Source organism: Mustela lutreola, chromosome 4 (assembly GCF_030435805.1).
Source record: "Mustela lutreola isolate mMusLut2 chromosome 4, mMusLut2.pri, whole genome shotgun sequence".
NCBI classification, from domain to species: domain Eukaryota; kingdom Metazoa; phylum Chordata; class Mammalia; order Carnivora; family Mustelidae; genus Mustela; species Mustela lutreola.
In genome coordinates, this window is record NC_081293.1 from 148,509,167 (window position 1) to 148,514,386 (window position 5,220).

At 42.1% G+C, this 5,220-nt stretch overlaps 1 non-coding gene across 1 annotated transcript; it reads right to left on the reverse strand.

Moving 5' to 3' along the window:
* Nucleotides 1-290: 290 nt before the first annotated feature.
* LOC131830979 (U6 spliceosomal RNA) lies at nt 291-398 on the reverse strand. The gene has a single exon (XR_009353504.1). It is a non-coding gene; the product is annotated as a U6 spliceosomal RNA (small nuclear RNA).
* Nucleotides 399-5,220: the final 4,822 nt, after the last annotated feature.

The window sequence follows — 5,220 nt, forward strand, 5'->3', positions numbered from 1 at the left end:
CTCAAGTGCTAGCAATAGAAAGTAATTTTCTCTGTTGCCCATCAGAAAGGAAAAGGAGCCCTGTGAGTGTGTTTAAACAGCTCCGTGACATTTACTCCTTCACACCTGTCACTGTTTATAAGGACAAACAATGGTAAGACCCCAAAACAAACTGGAAGTCTAATGCTTAGGCTGGCTTGCTTGCTTGCTTGCTTTTTTCCTTTCCTTCCCTTCCCTTTCGTTCCTATTTTACTCTTATCAAACTGGAAAATTTTCTTTTTCTAAAAAAGTTTTTATCTAAATTCCAGTTAAAAAATACATAATGTTTCACAAATTTGTGTGTTGTCCTTGTGCAGGTCCTATGCTTATTATTCTCTGTATCAGTCCAGTTTTAGTGTATGTGCTGCTGAAGCAAGCACAGGCCAGCTTTAAACATCAACAAACAGGTACTTTCAAACCACAGCTTGGCTTTTCAGTACTTTTCTGCGGAGGTCCATTTTAACATGCGGTTTGTGACAGCCACATAAAAGGAATTGTCAATTTACTGTATGACGTTGATGACCGAATTTGCCAGCTCTTTCCCTCTGCAATTGTTACTAGCACTCCCCCCAAATGGAAAATTTTATAATTATTAAGATCACTGAATGTAGATTGTAACGACATTTCAGCCTATTATATCACCTGAATTAGTTAGAGAAGAGATCCTGCGAACCTGGGAATGAATTCTCGTGCTGGGCTGTGTTGCACAAAAGCAACTCCTCTCTACACGGGTGTAGAGCAAGTGAGCACCTTGACTAGGATCATTCAGAGACATCCCAGGTCAACCCAGAAGTCCTAGGTGAGGGAGGAAACTGTATACTTGCTCAGCTCCATCCATCCCTAGCATTGCATGGTTTATCTTTCCCCAGCAGCACTTGTCGACACCAGGAGCTTGGTTCAAAGAGTTGATAACATTTTTGCCTAAGTGGTTGAATAGAATGAATTCTGCTACAGTGGACGTGGGGCCTGGACTGGGTAGAAAAAGTGGGGACTGTGTGAGAGATCACAGGATCAAGGTCAGAGAAGAAAATCCATGAAGGAGATCCCCTGGGATAGCATAGGTCTTCTCTCTCCTAATCTCATGCCCCCCATGATGATAGCTGTCATCATATAGCATTTCATCTCGTACAGTATAAATCTGGGGACAGAGGTGGTTCAATTTGCAGAACTCCATTTTACAGAAAGTTTTTAATGTCTGAAAAATTTTGTATAAAAATTACAGAGAGGGGGTGCCTGGGTGGCTCAGTGGGTTAAAGCCTCTGCCTTCGGCTCAGGTCATGATCCCAGGGTCCTGGGATCGAGCCCCGCATTGGGCTCTCTGCTCAGCAGGGAGCCTGCTTCCTCCTCTCTCTCTGCCTGCCTCTCTGCCTACTTGTGATCTCTGTCTGTTAAGTAAATAAATAAAATCTTTAAAAAAAATTACAGAGAAATTAGTTATATATAGGAATTCAGTGTGGATTAGGCCCAATCTTAGTATATTTTCCTGGATTTGTGCTCCCAGCAATTATACTAAATCTCAAAATCTTAGAAAAACCAGACTTCATATTAAAACATCCCACCCAGAAAGATGAGCCTTTTCATCCTAATTCTATTAAAAATATAGAGTAACTTCTTTGTTTTGCTTTTTAATGTGCACTGTGGTATTTCTTAATGCTAAGAATCAAAGCTCACTCAATACAGGATATTCTTATCTGCACTTTCATCCTTAAGTTAATACATTGATTCATCCATAAGTTAATACACAAAGATAATATTCTTAGGACTCATGAATCTGTTCTCTGCCCTTTTCTTTTCCAGATTTTATTTGATGTTGGCCTAGGGTCTCTCCATAGTATACTAGAGGAGAGGATTCCTTTTGTTTTGTTCTGAGTATTCAATAATTTTGGTATAGGGTAGAGAATTGCAGGTAGAATCCTTGGATCATTAATGAAAATAATATGCTAGTGATGCCTGGGTGGCTCAGTTGCTTAAGCATCTGCCTTCAGCTCAGGTTGTGATCCCAGGGTCCTGGGATCGAGCCCCACATAGGGCTCCCGAGCAGGGAGCCTGCTTCTCCCTCACCCACTCCCCTGCTTGTGTTCCTGCTCTCTCTCTCTCTGTCAAATAAATAAATCTTTAAAAAAAAAAAAAAGCTGCTTTGCAATTTTATTTTTCCCATATGTTGCTAGTAATTAGTGAAATAAATTATTACACATGGGACTAAGTGTAGTGGGTTGAATTGTGTCCCCCTGAAAAGATATGTTTAAGTTCTAATCCCGGGTATCTGTGAATGTGACCTTATCTATAAAGAGGGTCTTTAGAGATATAATCCATTTAAGATGATGTCCTTCTGGACTGGAGTAGGCCCTGAAGCCAATGACTGGTGTTGCTTTGTTTTTATTTTTATCTTTTTAAAGATTTATTTATTTGAGAGAGAGAGTGTGTGTGCACACAACTGACCATGGAGGAAGAGGCAGAGGGAGAACAAAACCCAAGGTGACTCCATGCTGAGCATAGAGCCTGACTCAGGGCTTGATCCCACAACCCTGAGTCAAAACCAAGAATAAGATGCTTAACTGAACACCATCCAGGCACCCCTGACTAATGTTTTCACAAGAGAAAAGAACAGCAGATCTGGGTAGGAGATACAGAGGGCCACAAGCAAGGAGAAAGGCCATGTGACACTGGAGGCCCCGGTGATGCCCTGACAAGCCAAGGAATGCCAGTGATTGCTGGCAACCACCAGAAGCTAGGAAAAAGACATGGAATGGATTTTGCCCTCAGAGTGTCCATAAGGAACCAATCCTATCAGCACCTTGATGTTAGACTCCTGGCTCTTAAACTGTAAGACAATACATTTTTTTTTGTTTTAATCCACCCAGTTTGTGATGTTATGGCAGCCCTGGGAAATGGATATGTGCATTATATGCAAATCTGTCAAATAACCACAGTTCAGAGTCTTTTTTTTTTTTTTAAGATTATGTTTATTTAATTAGAGAGTGAGAGAGATTTAGAGTGGAAGGAGGGGCAGAGGGAGAAGCAGACTCCCTGTGGAGCAGAGAGCCTGACATGGGGTTCAATCCGAGGACCCTGGAATCATGATCTGAACCGAAGACAGACGCTTAACTGACTGAGCCACGCAGGTGTCCCACAGTTCAGATTCTTTTCTCACAAAAGAAGATTTAGCGTGAGCCAGAACTTCGCATGCCTAGGACCCTGGGATCATGACCTGAGCTAAAGGCAGACACTTAATGGGCTGAATGACCCAGGTGCCCCAGAATTGGTTTTTCTATTAAAAATGAACACGTCATTCATGCATTAATACAGGTATATTAGAAATGTTATGTAAACTCAGAGGAAAAAACATTAATAGATTTGGGAGTTTGCAATTTGGGAGTTTGCAATTTTCTCCTTTTTGGTGGTATGAACTTCCTACTTTCTCTATCGTATGAATTGCTTGTATAATTAAAAAAATAGTTTGCTTAGTGTATGGCATGTAATTTACATTTCTCTTAGGTCACATGTTTCCCTGACCTTGTGCCAGGAGAAGTAAGGCAATGGACCTACAGTCTTCTTGCCCTGAAATTTTTTTTCTTACCTGCAAACACACACACACACTCAAACGCACACACACACACATCCAACTAATAAAGGAGTGTTAGCTTTATCAGCAATGAGATGTAAAGGAGACATAAATCATGGATGTATCTGACATTTAACCAATTTAGATTCCTTTCACACCACTTTCAATTTCAAGTGTGTCCTTTGATTCTCCATTTAGAGAAAACAACCCTGTCTGCTGATTCAAGAACATCTAACCAAGGCTGCCCTATCCCCACAACTCTTGGAAGCCTACTTAGTCACAAAAGAGTAAATTGTGACTGCTGCACGCATCTCAAGGGCCATGTGTGGCAGCCCTGAGACTAACCCTGTTTTCTGGAAACAGTCAGCATTTTCTGGGGTCTTTAGCTTTAGAAAATTTAAGAATGCCCTGTTTCAGGGCACCTTGGTGGCTTAATAGGTTAAAGCCTCTGCCTTCAGCTCAGGTCATGATCTCGGGATCCTGGGAACAGGCCCCACATCGGGCTCTATGCTCAGTGGGGAGCCTGCTTCCCCTCTCTCTCTGCCTGCCTCTCTGTCTACTTGTGATCTCTCTCTTTCTCTCTGTTCAAATAAATCAGTAAAATCTTAAACAAAAAAAAAGAATGCCCTGTTTTATGGCACTACCAGTTTTTAAAAGATGGTGGTATTTCTAGGCTTCCCACTAATTTAGATCAAACAATATAGTTACCCTACAAGGCCCTACATGATCCCGACCTACCTTGCCAGATGTTTCTTTACTCTCCTCAGCCCCGGCCTCTCCACACTCCATCAAGTGGGCCATGACCTCTCCTGCCACAAACAGTTTCCGTATACTGTTCCCTTCCTCCCTGCCTCTCTACCTAAATAATCCAACTCATACCTCAGACTTCATCTGGGTTTTTTTTTTTTTTTAAGATTTTATTTATTTATTTGACAGAGAGAGATCACAAGTAGACAGAGAGGCAGAGAGGAGGGGAGCCTGTTCCCTGCTGAGCAGAGAGCCCGATGCGGAGCTCCATCCCAGGATCCTGAGATTGTGACCTGAACTGAAGGCAGAGGCTTAACCTAATGAGCCACCCAGGTGCCCCTTCCTCTGGATTTTTATTCCTTCAGAGTAACTTCCCTTTCTCCTCCAGACTATGTCAACCACACAATATAATATTCCTCTCCTTCCTAGGACTAACCAAGGGTGAAATTTTCTCTTAGTATGACTATTTTATTTAGTTCTTTTAAAGATTTTACTTATTTATTAGAGCACGCACACAGAGGGAGAAGGCGTCTCCCCACTGAGCAGGGCGCCCAACACAGGGCTCAGTCTCAGGACCCTGAGTTCATGACCTGAGCTGAAGGCTGTTGCTTAACTGCCTGAGCACCCAGATGATATCCTCCAAAATATAAGTTCTATGAGGGCAGAGATGAAGCTGGCTTTTTGTTGTATTTTTTTGTTCACCGTACAATCCCCAGCTCTTGGACAGTGCCTGGCACATGTTTAGGCTATAAATAAATACTTAATTGAACAAATAGATGAGTGAATTGGAGATAAAAACTTTAAAAATGTTTCAGTGCGAGGGGCGCCTGGGTGGCTCAGTGAGTAAAAATGTTTCAGTGCCCCCAATTCTTGAGAGCCTCTCCTTTCAAGTC